This window comes from Hypanus sabinus, chromosome 17 (genome assembly GCF_030144855.1).
Source record: "Hypanus sabinus isolate sHypSab1 chromosome 17, sHypSab1.hap1, whole genome shotgun sequence".
Taxonomy (NCBI): domain Eukaryota; kingdom Metazoa; phylum Chordata; class Chondrichthyes; order Myliobatiformes; family Dasyatidae; genus Hypanus; species Hypanus sabinus.
Window position 1 is genome coordinate 76,950,143 of NC_082722.1, and position 18,194 is coordinate 76,968,336.

At 42.8% G+C, this 18,194-nt stretch overlaps 1 protein-coding gene across 3 annotated transcripts in view; it reads right to left on the reverse strand.

Moving 5' to 3' along the window:
- The window catches only part of LOC132407041 (cadherin-11-like), a 251,172-nt gene that overhangs the window by 11,227 nt on the left and 221,751 nt on the right, over positions 1-18,194 (reverse strand). The window lies entirely within an intron of this gene.

Consider the following 18,194-nt stretch of genomic DNA (forward strand, 5'->3'; position numbering starts at 1 on the left):
GACTGCTCCTGTGGCTCCTCCCACAGACCCCTGTATAAAGGCGATTGGAGGCACTGCTCCTCCCTCAGTCTCCGAGATGCTGTGCTCCCTTTTTGCTGCTAACTGCTCCTCCCTCAGTCTCCGAGATGCTGTGCTCCCTTTTTGCTGCTAATAAAAGCCTATCGTTTCTTCCATTCTCCAAGAGTTATTGATGGTGCATCATTCACGCCTGATTCCTTCAGTGTCATCAAGAAGACATGACCACAATCTTCATGAAGAGATGTTGGAAATGGAATGGGCGCATGATGAGAAGACAGGCCAACTCCATCACCAAGACGGCACTTCATTAGACCCCTGAAGGGTGGAAGAAACACGGGAGACCAAAGACGACTTGGTGTCGTACTGCAAATGTAGAAATGGGGACCCTAAGCCACACCTGGGGCACAATAGGGAAAATAGTCAAGCACAGACAGAGACAGAGGACCTTCATTGCTGTCCCAAGTGCCAATGTGGTGTAATGGGCAGGAAGTAAGATAATCTCTCAGTCTACTTCAGTCTCAATCTACCTTGTTATGACATTATAGTCTACTTGCACAGCACTCTCTCTGTAACTGCACCACTTTATATTCCGCAGTCTGTTATTGTTTTACCTTGTACTACCTCAAAGTACTGTGTAATGAATTGATTTGTATAAATGGTATGCAAACCAAGTTTCTCACTATACCTCTGTACATGTGGCAATAAAACAATTTACAAAATGATTGAAATTGATGTAATTTTAAGCCATTTACATGCTAGTCTTTCTGTAAAGTGATCTAAATAAGTTTAGTTCCATGAGATCTAATCGAGTATTTAATGTATAATAAATCATAATTACTGCTTATTACTGCTTAGCAAACTTACTGACCCTAAAATACTTATTTCCTATCATGCTTTATAATTCCCTTCCATAAATGTTTCCAAACATAATGGATATTAAAATGCAAAAAGAAGTAGGTTTGTTATTTTTGCTTCTGTCTTAATCTTATGTGTTTTACAGTCTGCATTTCACACTCCATATAAAGATAATTAACAATTTTGTATTTCCCTTCCTGATTCATATACATGAGAATACTTTAATACAATCAGCTATCCAGCCAGTTGAATAACATCACAACTGCTTGGTGCCAGCAATCCAGTTGAATCAGATTCAGGTTCATTATCGCTGACTTATATGACATGAAATTTGTTATTTTGCAGCAGTGGTAAAATTACTGTAAATTACAATATAAATAAACAGCAGAAATAAAAGAATAATGAGGTAGTGTTCATGGATCATTCAGAAATCTGATGGTGGAGGGAAAGAAGCTGTTACTGAATCATTGAGTTTGGGTCTCCAGGCTCCTGTACGTCCTTCCGATGACAACAAGGAGAAGAGGGCATGTCCCACCTAGATAGTGAGGGTCCTTAATGATCAATGCCTCCTACTTGAGGCCAATGTTTTGAAGATCTCCTCGATGGTGGGAGGGGTTGTCCCCATGATGGAGTCAGCTGGTCCTGTAACTCCCTGCACCCTCTTGCAATCCTGTGCCTCAGATGCTCCTACCAGGCTGTGATGCAACCAGTCCAATTGCTTTCCAGCGTATAGCTGCAGAAACTTGCCGAGTCTCACAACGGTAGGAGTGTGGAATGAGCAGCCAGCACGAGAGGTGCACACGAGCTCAACTTCAACACTTAAGAGAAGTTTGGATAGGGGTGTAGGGGGTATGGAGGGCTCTGGACCCAGAGCAGGTCGATGAGAGTAGGCAGTTTAAATGGCTCGGCACTGACCAGATGAGACAAAGGGCTTGTTCCTCTGTTGTACTTTTCTGTGACTCTGCAACTTCTAGAACACTATGACTCTTTTAAGCTGATCACTGACAGCACTGAGGACTTGAAAAGGGGGCACGGATGCCACAGGGAACTCTATGGGAGAGGTTTTCTTTGAGGTGAATGGTTAAGATCTGTGCCTCACAGCTGATGACAAATCCAAGTCACTGACTTGCTCAAAGCTTAGAAGAGCATGTTAGTGAATTTTGTGACAATGGCCGATATATTTAAACAAACCACAAGGTAACGAATAAGAACCAAAAGCAATCAAGGCGAGCTTTCCTATAAATGCCTACTAGGAAAGGAATCTCAAGTAGCACATGGTGATGTACATGTACTTTGATAATAAATTTACTTTTTACTTTAACTTTGAATATGGAACACAGAGGTACACAGAGGAAGAGGCCCTTCAGCCCACAATGTCATACAGCCTACAACGTTGTGGTATTTATAATCAAAAGGCCAACTAAATTAATCTCCTCAGCTTACACAATGTCTATATCCTTCCATTTGCCTCATGTTCATGTGTCTATCCGAATGTCTTTCAGAAGTCTCTAATATTTCTGCCACCATGCCAAGAAGTGCATTCCAGGCACCTACCACTCTCTGTGTAAGAAAACCTGCCCCTCACATCTCCTTTCAAATTACCCTCCTCGCCGTAAATGAATGCTCTCTGGCATTTGACATTTCACCCCTGGGAAAAAATACTATCTGTCTATTCAGTCTAAACCTCTCATAATCTTATACACTTCAATCAAATCTCTCCTCATCCTCCACTGCTCCAGAGAATAAAACCCAAATTTATCCATCCTCTTGTTATACCTCTTGTTAGAGACTAGGCTTTGCACGTCATACACATTGAATAGTTGGATACACAATCTATTCTGATTGTGTTTGCAGATGGAAATTGATCTAAATGTCAAACTTTTCCAAGAAGTGGGAGATCTCAAAGAAGGTGCAGAGCAGATTTAGCAGTGTGTGGGAATTGAAGAATGTTAGGGCCCACTTCCATTGATCCTTCAAGTTGATGGGGTGGTTACGTATGCAAGCAGTGCATTGGCCTTTATTTGTCAGGGAATTGAGTTCAAGAGCCAGGAGATAATGCTGCAGCTCTATAAAACTCTGATTAGACCATTAGACGACACTTGGAATATTGCGTTCAGTTCTGGTCGCCTCATCATAGGAAGTATGTGGAAGCTCTGGAGGAGATTTACCAGAATGCTGTCTGGATTAGAGGAAAGAATCAGAATCAGGTTTATTATCACCGGCATGTGACGTGAAAGGCTGAGTGAGCTAGGACTTTTCTCTTTAGAGTGAAGGAGGAAGAATTGTGAATTTATAGAGGTCTACAAGATGATATGATGCATAAATAAAGTGGACAGCCAGAGACTATTTCCTAGGGCAGAAATGGCTAATCTGACGGGGCATAATTTCAAAGTGATTGGAGTATGTCAGAGGTAGGTTTTTTTACAGAGTGTGGTAGGTGCATGGAACACAATTCCAGGGTTGGTTGTAGACACAGATACATTCAGGAAGTTGAAGAGATTCTCAGATACGCAAGAAAATTAGAGGTCTATGTGGGAGAAAAAGTTTAGATTGATCTTAGAGTAGGTTAAAGAGTCAGCACAATATCGTGAGCTTGTACTGTGCTATACTGTTCTATGTTTCCGGCTCGACAGGTTGCTGTATATATTTGTTGGGAATGTGTGGCGTAAGCAAGGCCAGACTGCCCACCCCATCTGTCTACAAAATGCTGGTTGAAGCTGCCTGCTTAAAATCTGATGACAGTAGTCCCCCAGACTTATGCTAAGATTTACTTGAATTATGGCCATGCATTTCCAGTGCAGGAGGCTGTACAGCCGGAAGGAGAACTGTGGGTGTTGCCAGTACCTGTTCCCCTTTGTTCTTGAAGGCTGTGAAGGTTATGTTGAGTGACAGATACTGTTTGTTCCACTTGTACTCGAAGTATTGTGAAGGCCTCTTACCTAAGAGAAGATGTGCTGGCACTAGAGAAGGTCCAGAGTAGGTTCATAAGAATTTTTCCAGAAATGAAAGGATTAATGTATGAAGAATGGTTGATGTCTCTGGCCCTGTAGTCATTGGTGTTTAGAAGAATTAGGGGCGATTTCATTGAAACCCAACAAATATAAGAAGGCCTTGATAGAGCGGATGCAGAGAAGACGTTTCCAATAGTGGATAAGTCTAGAACCAGAGGACACAGCCTCAGGATAGAGGTACATCCATTTAGAACAGAGATGAAGAGAATTTTCTTTAGCCTTGAGGGTAGTGAACCTGTAGAGTTCCTTACAACAGATGGCTGTGGAGGACAAGTCATTGGGTATATTTAAAGTGGATATTAATAGTTTCTCTATTAGTCAGGGCATCAAAGGTTTTGGGGAGAAGTCAGGAGAATGGGGTTGAGAGGGATAATAGATCAGCCACGTTGGAATGGCAAAGCAGACTCAGTGGGCCAAAATGGCCTAATTCTTACGGTCACTGTAGTGGTTCAGCATCAATAACAGCAGCTGGGGGGCTGTATCTTAATCAGGACAATGAAACAACTTTTTAAAGACCTTTGATCCAAGCATTTAATTAAAGTGAATTGCAAGGAGCGTGGGCTGCACACTAAAAACAGAATTTGTTTTGCATTAGTTTCCAACAGCAAATACATGAAAAGTGAACACTATATCCAACTGATATAATTACCATTTAAATGAAAATATATACTCCACTCCACTCTCTCCCTCACTTGTAAAGACCCCACTACCAAATCATTCAAGATTGAAGATTCTAGACACAAGATTGTTTAATACGTCATTTCCAGTACACAAGGGTAAAGGAGAAAGAAATAATTGTTCCTACAGAACTAATGCCATACAAAAAAAAACATAATAAGATAAAGAATACAATAATAAAAAACACACAATAAATATAAGTATATAAGATAGCTTATATACAAAGACTGATTGTATGTTCATAAAGTGATACTAGGCACAGGAGTGTCTGTACTTAAGTTATTGATGAAGTAGTGGTGGTTGGGGGTGTGGAAGGGAGAATTAGTAGGTGGCGGTGTTGATCAGCTTTACTGCTTGGGGAAAGTAAATGGTTTTCGAGGCTGGTAGTCCTGGCATGGATACTATATAGCCTCCTCCCTGATGATCCAGTTCATGTGCAGGGTGGGTGGATTCTTTATGACATTACTGGCCCTCTTCCAGTACCTTTCTATATATATGTCCTTGATGGTGCATAGGCCGGTGCAAGTAAACTGGATTAGTGAAGTGAACAGACGTTGAAACAAGAGCAAACAAAACTACTCAGGGTACTCAACAAGTCAGTCGGTATCCCTGAAGGCAACGGGATGGTTAACCTTTCAGGTCAAGACTTTGATTCAGGAATGAGAGTGTAAATTATTCTAGTACTTAAATCCTTTAATTAATCCAAATCCCATCTGCCTACACGTGTTCACATCCGTTCATTTTTTGCACATTAAATGCCACTGTCTCATTTCCCTCCAATACCATCCTTGCTATATGTATATATATTGCACACAGTATGTTTTAAACTGTAATTGATAAGTTTTATTATACCTTGCAATGTACTGCTGCCATAAACATCATATTTCATGACATAGTATACGAGTGATATTAAACCTGATTCTGATTCTCTCACCGTAGATGCATGGTTTCTAGTACTAGACATTTTAATCCTGGGAAGAAGATGCCAGATGTCTATGCTTCTCTCTTAAATCTTTTTTAAGACCTCCCCTCTGCTTCTGCAAATCCAGACAACCCAAGTTTGTCTAGAGTGAAAATTCCTCGAACTCTCAGCAATTCAGGCATTCAAGAGAGACGTGGCTCATGTTTCAGGTTTCAAAATCATCAAACATCTTACTAAAGGCAAGTCAAGAGACGGCAGATGCTGGAATCTGGAACAACAATCAATCTGCTGGGGGAACTCAGTAGGGAGAACAACACTGTGGGACGAATGGAATTGTCAATGTTTCTTAGCTTCAAGGATTCCTTTCCTCCCACTGATTCTTCTCAACCCACTGAGTTACTCCCGCAGATTACTTGTTGATATTATTTAAGACTGTTGATTCGTACATTAACATGTTCCGTCTACAAAGGAGGAAGCTTTAGAGGGGGTGCAGAGGAGATTTACCAAAATGCTGCCTGAATCGGAGAGCAGGTCTTATGGGAAAAGGCTGAGTGAACTAGGGCTTTTCACATTAGAGTGAAAGAGGATTCGAGGTGGCTTGATAGGGGTATACAAGATAGGAGGCATAAGTACAGTGGACAGCCAGAGACTTTCTTCCAGGGTGGAGATCTTTCATTAATTCTATAGTGGCTCCTAGTCTATAGATTTATTGGGTTTCCTCCAAGAAGACCACTATCATGTCACAGGGTTTGGAGGCTTGCATGCCTCAATGACCCGAGAGTTATGTTGGCTCTTGGTAGGGTTGGTCACTCATGCCAAACAGGTCAAAGAGTAGAGGCCAGACTAAGAGTGGTCCACCACTCCTCTAGGGTCAGCTCAGAGCTTACAACCCTGATTGATCAAAAACAATTGCTATGGAAACAGCAATGAAGAACCCTTCCTTACACACAGAGATGGAGGACCTTCATTGATGGCCTAAATGCCAGCAACACAACAGGAAGTAAGTTATTGAGTATGTCCGCAAGGAAATGAATCTCAGTGTTGTATAAGGGGTTTCTTTTTTTATGTTACTTCTAAAACTAATAAAATGGTTTCTTTGTTATGTTAAAAATAAAAATGGCTTCTTTGTTATATTAACTGCTGAGAAAGTGCTTCTCTCTCGCAGCTTGTTTGGGTTATAATTACTGATAGTAAGAATTGTATTCATTTGCTAACCAATTGGGATAGATTTTATTCTTTCTTGAGTGTCTGTAAGCTATTGTTTTCACAGGCTTTGGGGAGAAGGCGCGATGGGGACAGAGAGAGGAGACGCGATGCTATAAGCTGGGTAACAGAACGGACCCCGAGCGGGAGTCCGAGGCCCAGAGTCTTCGGCAAGGAGAGGAGACGAGGACAGACTCGAGTAGAGCGTTTGGTCGATCACCGAGGGTGGTCCCATTCGTGGGTCAGCGGGGTTCGGAGGGCATTGACTGGAGGAAGGAGGACCTGGTTCAGTAAGAGCTCCAACGGTGTGTGCACAAACTGGTTAATAATAGTGTCACCTTTTTCTTTTTTTAAAAACAGTTAAACACTTCTGATTTTTGTCCCTCTACTATCTACATAGCCAAAGTACGATCTATAAAGTGGAGTCATTTAATCGCATATGGTGTACTATCTGTTACTTTGTGTGGTGGAGTACATGACACAGCATCTACACAAACTCAGTTACACAGTTTGGCGGAGCCGAAGGCTGCTCCCCCTAGACGGAAGTGAGCTGAGTGAGCCTAAGGTTCACCAGGGGGCTACAGATGTGTATAGTGAGATGCACATACTTTAATAATAAATTCTCTTTTGACTTTTCATCAGTCACGGGACCGAGTGCAAGAGTTGGGAAGACACCTTACAACTGTACAAGCCCTTAGACTACATATGCAGTCCAATCAACCAGCTATACAGGTAGTGAGGGCCCCATTGGTCAGGGGGAGGAGGCAGGAGAATGGTGTTGAGAGGGAACATAAGTCAGCCAGGACTGAATGCTGGAGTAAACTTGATGGACCAAATGGCTGAAGTCTGCTCCCATATCTTATGGTCTAAGCTGAAAATGGTGCAGGAAAGGTTCACGAAATAGCAACCTCTACAAGAAGGCTTGAGATATAAGGAGAGTCTTGTAGGCTGGGACTGTTAAACAGAAGAGGATAAGGAGTGATTTTATTGAGGTTTATATAACATTGAGGGGTGTGGAAAGGTGAGTGGGCACAATCTTTTCTCCATGTGGGGGTCTCTAAAAGTAGGGGGTACAGGTTTAAGGAGAGAATGGAAATATTTTAAAGAGATATGAGCGGCCAATATGTTCACACACAGAAGGTGGTGGGTGAATGGAACAAGCAGCCAGAGGAAGGATCAGAGGTAGAAACAATTACAATGTTTAAAAGACGTTCAGACAGATACAGTACATGGGAAAGAAAGGCCTTGAGGCATATGAGCCAAACCAAATGGGACTAGTTTAGGTAGACATCCTGGTCAGCATGGTTGAGTTGGGCCAAAAGGCCTGATTCCCTGCTAACCAGGACCGTAATTCTGTGGCAAACCAACCTGTAATGACTGAGTTACTATTGTGTTTTATATTGTCATCTGGGCTTTGAACATCTATGAGAACAACTTGGCCAGATCAGCCCCTTGCATAGTCACAAGGTTAGGTCACTTCAGTCTTTCCCTTTAGAGAGAGATCACAGTGATCTTCAGAGGACCATTTTCACCAAACCCTGAAATGCCAAGGCACCTTTCCACCATATCCTACAGACCTTGCATGTTTTATTATGGGGAACAACAGATGAGTTGAACAGGTACTTTGAATCTGTCTTCGCTAGGGAAGACACAAACAATCTCCCAGATGTAATAGTGGCCAAGGGAACTAGGGTAAAGGATAAACTGAAGGAAATTTATATTAGGCAAGAAACGGTGTTGGATACACTGTTGAGTCTGAAGGCTGATAAGTCCCTGGGTCCTGATGGTCTGCATCCCAGGGTACTTAAAGAAGTGGCTCGAGAAATCGTGGACGCATTGATAATCATTTTCCAATGTTCTATAGATTCAGGAACAGTTCCTGCTGATTGGAGGGTGGCTAATGTTGACCCATTGTTCAAGAAAGGAGGGAGAGAGAAAACAGGGAATTATAGACTGGTTAGCCTGACGTCAGTGGTGGAAAAGATGCTGGAGTCAATTATAAAAGAGGAAATTACGACACATTTGGATAGCAGTAGAAGGATCAGTCCAAGTCAGCATGGATTTATGAAGGGAAAATCATGCTTGACTAATCTTCTGGAGTGTTTTGAAGATGTAACTATGAAAATGGACAAGGGAGAGCCAGTGGATATAGTGTACTTGGACTTCCAGAAAGCTTTTGATAAAGTCCCACATAGGAGATTAGTGGGCAAAATTAGGGCACATGGTATTGGGGGCAGAGTACTGACATGGATTGAAAATTGGCTGGCTGACAGGAAACAAACAGTAGCAATTAACGGGTCCCTTTCGGAATGGCAGGCTGTGACCAGTGGGGTACTGCAAGGTTCGGTGCCGGGACCGCAGCTGTTTACAATATACATTAATGATTTAGATGAAGGGATTAAAAGTAACATTAGCAAATTTGCTGATGACACAAAGCTGGGTGGCAGTGTGAAATGTCAGGAGGATGTGATGAGAATGCTGGGTGACTTGGACAGGCTGGGTGAGTGGGCAAATGTATGGTAGATGCAGCTTAATGTGGATAAATGTGAGGTTATCCACTTTGGTGGCAAGAACAGGAAGGCAGATTACTATCTAAATGGAGTCAAGTTAGGAAAAGGGGAAGTACAACGAGATCTAGGTGTTCTTTTACATCAGTGAATGAAAGTAAGCATGCAGGTACAGCAGGCAGTGAAGAAAGCTAATGGCATGCTGGCTTTTATAACAAGAGGAATTGAGTATAGGAGTAAAGAGGTCCTTCTGCAGCTGTACAGGGCCCTGGTGAGACCCCACCTGGAGTATTGTGTGCAGTTTTGGTCTCCAAATTTGAGGAAGGACATTCTTGCTATTGAGGGAGTGCAGCGTAGGTTCACAAGGTTAATTCCCGGAATGGCGGGACTGTCATATGTTGAAAGATGGGAGCGACTGGGCTTGTATACACTGGAATTTAGAAGGATGAGAGGGGATCTGATTGAAACATATAAGATTATTAAGGGATTGGACACACTGGAGGCAGGAAGCATGTTCCGGCTGATGGGTGAATCCAGAACTAGAGACCACAGTTTAAGAATAAGGGGTAGTCCATTTAGAACAGAGATGCATAAAAACTTTTTCACCCAGAGAGTGGTGGATCTGTGGAATGCTCTGCCCCAGAAGGCAGTGGAGGCCAAGTTTCTGGATGTATTCAAGAGAGAGTTAGATAGAGCTCTTATAGATAGCGGGGTCAAGGGATATGGGGAGAGGGCAGGAACGGGGTACTGATTGTGTATGATCAGAGCTAATGGCAGTGCTGGCTAAAAGGGCCGAATGGCCTACTCCTGCACCTATTACCTACTGTCTACTGTCTATTGTCTATTTTCCCTCTGCAATGTTTGCCTGTCAAACACTATCTGAGTTCCAGGAGAAGTGATTCCCGGGTTTAGATGTACTTACACAGCTATTTTTCTGCCAGACTTAAAATATTTTTATAAAGCATTTGTATAAATATTCATCAGGAGGAGGAGGTGAATGAATCTCGCACAGTTTGAAGGCATCTCATTAACTTTCAACTCATATGCCCAATGTGATCTTCAGTCAAGCAACATGTATAATGCAATAAGCTATTTAATAAGGGCAGAAAATGTCACCACTCTTACACTGCTATGATATTTCATCTCCTTGTGTAGCTATTAATATGGAGAAGGCAGAAATGAGGACTGTTAGAATGGTAGGTTTGTTACAATTTTATTGATAGTTTTGGATATTAAAGCTTCATGAAAGCCCCTGGCACTGGAACACTAATAAGAGATCATGCCAGGCAGAGAGGGAGCTATAATCTGAGCAGGACTAGAGAGAGGGGGATGTAGATGGGAGTGAATCAGAAAGAATAGGGATGTGGCTGGGAGAGGGATGAGGATGAGAATGGAATGTAGATGACAGTGGGATGTGGATGAGAGTGAGAATGAGATGGGAATGGGATGTAGATGTGGAGTGAGATGTGGATTTGTAATAGTATGTGAATCTGTAATGGAATGTGGATGGAAATAGGATATGGATGGGAATGGGTTGTGGATGGGAATGGGATGTGGATGGGAGTGGGATGTGGATGGGAATGGGATATGGATAGGAGTGGGATGTGGATGTGAGTGGGATGTGGATGAGAGTGGGATATGATGGGAGTGGGATGTGGATGGGAGTGGGATATGATGGGAGTGGGATGTGGATGTGAGTGGGATGTGGATGGGAGTGGGATATGATGGGAGTGGGATGTGGATGTGAGTAGGATGTGGATGGGAGTGGGATATGATGGGAGTGAGATGTGAATGGGAGTGGGATATGATGGGAGTGGGATATGATGGGAGTGGGATATGATGGGAGTGGGATGTGGATGTGAGTGGGATGTGGATGGGAGTGGGATATGATGGGAGTGAGATGTGAATGTGGAGTGGGATATGGATAGGGGTGAGATGTGGATGGGAGTGGGATATGATGGGAGTGAGATGTGAATGTGGAGTGGGATATGGATAGGAGTGGGATGTGGGTGGCAGTGTATTAGAGAGAATAGGATGTGGAAAGTGATGAATCAGAGAGCATGGAATGCAGGAGTTGGAGAAATAGGCATAAAGCTGGTAATGTGGAATATGTACAGAGATCAGTTTAGGGAATAGGAAGTGTATAGGGATTTTAAGGCTGAGATACAAAGCCAGCTCTTACATGTGGGAAGGAAACCCATGTCCACACAATGAATCAGTGGTAGGTCATTATCACCAAGACTCACCACAACCTATCAATTTCTCCCCAGTACCAACGATTTGGCCATGGAGTCATTTGTTATGTCTCCTCTCTCACTGTGAAGTGGAGTCATCTCTTTCTCCCTTATTAGGGAGAGAGAGAACCTATGGTATGTTGAATACTGGGTGAACACGTAGTCTTTGGAGTACTGCAGATCTGCGTCTTTGCTGCTGCTTTGCTCACACTGGAGTGCTCAGTGGGGGTGCCGATGCTTTTTTTTTGCCAGTGGGGAGAGGGGGATCGTTGCTTGCTGTCGCTTACTTGCAGGACGGAAGGGAGCTGAGGGGAACTTTGGGGTTCTAACATTTAACGGTCATTCATTCTTTGGGAGGGGGGACTCCCCTATTTTTTGTGGATGGTTACGAAGAAAAAGCATTTCAGGATGTATATTGTATACATTTCTCTGACATTAAATGTACCCTTGAAACCCCAGCTAATCTATTCAATATGGAAACTGTTTTTATAAATGTTTCCCCTTCACTTTCAATGAATGCCAACTAGATTTTAGATATTTCAACTCTGGAGATAAACATACCAACTGTCTACATTATCTATTCCTCTTGTAATATTATAGCCTTCCATATTACCCCCCAGCCCCAGCCTCCATTGCTCCTGACAAGCAAACCATCAGTCATTCACCTTTCCTAATTTTTTGAGTTCTACCCATATCTCCACAGTGGATGAACCCTTTATCATGGCTCTGTGAGTGCAATTCTGATATTAACCCTGATTAACAGTGCTTTCCCTTGTTTCCGATCCTCCATGCCCACACCTATCTTTTCTAAGGGACTTTTAGTCTGGCATTTACTGACAAACTTAGTTAGTTTGGCTCAACATTGTGGACTGAATAAGATGATAGTGAGGCCAGGATTGGAGTACCGTGTGCAGTTCTGGTCACCTCTTACAGGAATGAAATCAATATGATTGAGAGAGTCTAGAGAAATTTTACAAGGGTGTTTGCCAGAATTTGGGGACCTGAGTTATTGGAAAAGATAGAATTGGTGAGGACTTTATTGCCTGGAGTGTAGGAGAATAAGGATGATTTGATGGAGGTATCCAAAAATGATCAAGGGTACAACTAGTGTTTGGGTGACAGGGTGGAGATACATCCCTACCAAAGGAGGTCTGAGGCATTCCTTCCCTCTTCTAGTACCTTTGGACAAGGTGTAGCACCTGTTATTCCCTCAACCAGGTTCATGTGAAGCCATAGGAGCAGGTGGTGGATGGTCGCATGAGCAGCTGATGCATATTACAAGTCTTGGTTATGCGACCACTGACAGCAGGCAGACAGTCTCTGAAGAGTGTTGATAATAGCTGGTGTCATCTATGCTGTAAAGATAGCGCCCAGAAGGCGGCAATGGCAAACCACTTCAGTAGAAAAATTTGCCAAGAACAATCATGGTCAAAGACCATGATGGCCCATGTCATATGATATGGCACATAATGGTGATGGTGATGATAATTGATAGGGTAAATGCAAGCAGCCTTTGGCACTGAGATTGGATGGAACAAGAATTAGAGGTAGTAGGTTAAGGGTGAACAGTGAAATATTTAATAGAAACCTGAGGGGGAACTTCTTCACTCAATGGGTGGTGCAAGTGTGGAATGAACTGCCAGAAGAAGTGATGGATGCAGAGTAGAATTCAACATTTAAGAGAAAAATGGAGAGGTCTTGGCCTGAAAGGCTGCCTATTTATTTCATTTCATAGATGTTGCCTGACCTGCTAAGTTCCTCCAGCATTTTCTGTGTGTTGCCCAAGACTTTTGGCATTTACAGAAACTCTTGTGTCTCCCAATACTGATATGTAAATCACCCTTCATTAGTTGTCTTTCCAGTCCTGCAGTTCCTGGAGTGCTTAAAGAAATGGGTCTAGCACTAATGAATTACAACAGCTCTCTCTCAGTTACCTCAATTCCCTGTTCCGTTATGACGGGCAGGGAACCATGGTAGCACAGCAGTCAGTGAAATTCTATCACAGCTTGAAGCATTTGGAGTTTGGAGTTCTATTCCAGTGCTATCTGTAAGGAGTTTGCACCATTCTCCCCTGCAGAAAGTTGTGAACTCAGTCAGGTCCATCATGGTCATTAGACTCCCGAACATCCAAAACATCTTCACTGAGTGATGCCTCAAGAAGGTGGTGTTCATCATTAAGGACCCCCGTCAGCCCCAGGGCACGCTCTCTTCTCATTGCTACCATCAGGAAGGAGGTGCAGGAGCCTGAAATCGCACACTCAACAATTCAGGAATGACTTCTTCCCCTCTGCCATCTGATTTCTAAATGGACATTGAACCCAGGAACACTACCTCACTACTTTTTCCTTTCTTGGTCTCTTTTTGCACTACTTATTTAATTTAACATTTTAAAAATATATATACTTACTGTAATTTACAGTTTTTATTATTATGTACTGCAATGTACTGCTGCTGTAGGACAACAAATTTCACAACATACAGATCAGAATGAGACTCAGGTTTATTATCACGTGCTGTAAAATTTGTTAACTTAGCAGCAGTTCAATGCAATACATAACATAGAAGTAAAAAAACAAATTATAATAATAATAAATAAATTACAGTATATGTATATTAAATAGATTAAAAATCATGCAAAAAACAGAAATAATATATATTTAAAATGTGAGGTACTGTCCAAGGGTTCAATGTCCAATTAGGAATCAGATGGCAGAGAGGAAGAAGCTGTTCCTGAATCACTGAGTGTGTGCCTTCAGGCTTCTGTACCTCCTCCCTGGTGGTAACAGTGAGAAAAGGTCATGCCCTGGGTGCTGGAGGTCCTTAATAATGGACGCTGCCTTCTGAGACACCGCTCCCTGAAGATGTCCTGGGTACTTTGTAGGCTAGTACCCAAGATGCAGCTGACTAAATTTACAACCCTTCGCAGCTTCTTTCTGTCCTTTGCAGTGGCCCCCTCCATACCACAGTGATGCAGCCTGTCAGAATGCTCTCCACAGTACATCTATAGAAGATTTTGAGTGTATTTGTTGATACACCAAATCTCTTCAAACTCCTAATCAAGTATAGCCACTGCCTTGCCTTTTTTTATAAATGCATCAATATGTTGGGACCAGGTTAGATCCTCAGAGGTCTTGACACCCAGGAACTTAAAACTGCTCACTCTCTCCACTTCTGATCCCTCTATGAGGATTGGTATGTGTTCCTTCATCTTACCCTTCCTGAAGTTCACAATCAGCTCTTTCGTCTTACTGATGCTGTTGCTGTGGCACCACTCCACTAGTTGGCATATCTCACTCCTGTACGCCCTCTTGTCACCACCTGAGATTCTACCAACAATGGTTGTATCATCAGCAAATTTATAGATGGTATTTGAGCTATGCCTAGCCGCACAGTCATGGGTATAGAGAGAGTAGAGCAGAGGGCTAAGCACACATTCCTGAGGTGCACCAGTGTTGATCTCAGCGAGGAGGAGATGTTATCATCAATCCACACGGGTTGTGGTCTTCTGGTTAGGAAGTCGAGGATCCAATTGCAGAGGGAGGTATTGAGGCCCAGGTTCCACAACTTCTCAATCAGGATTGTGGGAATGATATTATTAAAAGCTGAGCTATAGTTGATGAGCAGCATCCTGACACACGCCGGTGATATTAAACCTGATTTTGATTCTGACTGGGTTTACTCCAGGGGCTTTTCAGAAACTCTACACTGCTCACCACCTATTAGACCATAAGACAAAGGAACAGATTTAGGCTATTCACCCCATTGTTTCTGCCTCTCTTAACTCCATTCTCCTGTTTTCTCCCTTACTAATCAAGAACATATTAACCTCCACAAGGATGGGACAGGTATGGAGGGCTATGGTCCATTGGACTAGGCACAATAAAAGGTCAGCATGGACTAGATGGGCTGAAAGGCCTGTTTCAGCACTGTCGTCCTCTATGACGCCAAATGCGGTTTTCTTGATTGTCTCCCATTGATTGAGAATCTCCTTCTCAGATATCCACAAGGCTGGCAATTCCAAATGAGTATCATTAAAATCCTATTAACTCCTGATCTCAATGGAGTGCTACAGACTAGCGAGGACTGTGAAGGATGACCCACCTGCATTCTCCTGGGGATGTAGTCGTCAAGAGGTGACCCGAATTAAAGAGGAGTTTGATAGGGCAAATGATAGCCTGGAAGTTGTTGGACACTATAAACCATGGACATTCTCTACTGCATCACCGTCTGGTGTGGAGGGGCACTGCACAGGATTGGAAAAAGTTGCAGAAAGTTCCAAGCTCACCTAGCTTCATCATGGGCATTAGCATCCCCAGCATCGAGAACATCCTTCAAAAAGGTGATGCCTCAAAAAGGCGGCATCCATCATTTAAACCCCTTTCACTTAGGACACGCCCTCCTCTTTGCTACCTTCAAAGAGGAGATACAGTCGACCTTCACTAATCCGACTATGTGTAACCTGGTTCCTTCGATAATCCGGCACTGATTTCAAATTTTCCACTCAACTGTAATTTCAAATTTTCCGGGCAACCATATCAATCTGCTGCGCATTGTTTTGGTTGTGCTAGATCTGTTCACGTGTTAGCACACTCTTGTAAGCACAAACAGGCAATTCCTGCTTGCTTTCCTGCATTTATTAATATCACTTGCATGTGGTGTGGTCGCCCGGTACCAGCCCGTCTCACCCGCCAGCAGCTGGGGAGCTGGCGTACGCTGGGTCAGTCCACCTTCTCGCCCACCTGCTGGCAGTCACACACTACCCTCTGGCATCGTCCGGCCGGTACTCCGTTCTCTTCTGCCTACGACCTTGGATCAGATGTGACGACCCGTAGAATTTAAGCAATTTACTAAGCGGAGGAAAAGAAACTAACGAGGATTCCCTCAGTAACTGCGAGTGAAGAGGGAAGAGCCCAGTGCTGAATCCCCAGCCACCCGGCAGTCGCGTGAAATGTGGCATATAGAAGACCTCCTTTCCCTGACTTCTTCTGCTCACCTGGATGTGCTGCCACCAACATCGTCAATTTTAGAAGGAACTGTTGTGCCACTTTCAGCACCAGCTCCTGATGCTTCACTCATTTTTCAAGATGAAGATGTTGATGATCCCGACAACCCCACACTTGCAGACATGTAACTTTGCCTGAAGGTATATTAAATGTCTCACTTTAGAAGCAGAAGTGCTCAACTGTTCTGTATAAGTTAATTCCTGTACATTTACCTGTACCTTTTATTTTACCCTTTATTTTAAAGTATATTACTTTATTAACATTTCACCTGCTACTCATTTAATATTTCTGTTTCATTATTATCTAAATTGTACTGATCTACATGATATTTTAAAGATATGATCAGGCGGTTAGATATTGCTTATTGGGATCCTTCTGTAATTCGGCATTTTCACTAATCCGGCATACCGCAGGTCCCAGTCGTGCCGGATTAGTGAAGGTCTATCTGTACAGGAGCCTGAAGACACACACTCAGTGTTTCAGGAACAGCTTCTATACCCCACTGCTTTCAGTTTTCTGGATGGACAACAAAACTCTTTAAACTACCTCATTATGTTTTTTGCACTACTTAGGCACATACAGTATATATAGCTATGGTGCCTCAGACCTTCTGTAGTAAGTTTATGTATTGAACTGTACTGCTGCAAAAAAAAACTTATTTCATGACATATAAGAGTGATGATAATCCTGATTCTGCAATGGGTCTCTATTATGTACTGAGAGTGGGAGGGGGGCAAGGAGAGGGGAATCATGGTTGGGAAGAGGGGAAGGGAGAGGGGAGGGAGCGGGAAGCACCAGAGTCATTCTGTAATTACCAATAAACCAATTGTTTGGAATCAAATGACTTTGCCTGCGGGCTGGGTGTGTCAGCACCCATGCCAACCCACATGCCCCAGCACTCCTACGCTGCCACCTGTACCATACCGTGGTGCTCCACCATCACCATTCCCAACATCCTTTATTTCCTCTAGATTTAGAAACTCTTCTCTGCTCCACATTATCAAATACAGACTGTGCAAACTTACACATCCTAGTTATATATATGTACCTAAGACTTCCTCAGTGGTCTGTAAATTTCTTATTGTAACTTATAGGCTTTATTATTATGCATTGCAATGTACTACTATTGCAAACATCAATATCTCACCGTATGCCAGTGAGATTAAACTTGCTTCTGATTCTGATTCTACTCTCTCCCACTGGGCAGAAGATACAAAAGCCTGAAAGCATGCATCATCAGCCTCAAGGACGGTTCTTAACCCACTGTTATCTTGGAAGGGCCCTCTGTGTGATAAACTCGATTCTTAGCCTCACTAGCTACCTTGTGATGATCTTGGACCTTTTCGTTTCCATGTACTACAATCCTGGTATCTTTTATACTTTATTCTGCATTGTTATTGTTTCACCTTGGTCTGATTCAGTTCACTGTGCCTCCAACTTCTAATAGACTTCTGCCCACATTTTGCCGTTAAGAACTGGACACTGGTTCACAATAAAAAGCCAAACAAAGTATAGTTATTAAAAGCTTAACTTATCGTCAAAAGCTTTGATGCTTTAGAAAGGTCACTGCAGCTATAGTAGAAAGCTGAGGTTAGTAATTAACCTCTAGGGCCCTGGAAAGTGAATGTCCAATGCAAAATGAATATTCACTCATAGAACTGTTTTGCAAATGTTTTGAAGTCTCCCCTAACACTTCCACTGGAATTCTTGCCGATCAGAAAATTGAACCAGGTTCTTTGGTTCTCATTATCCCCAATTCAGTT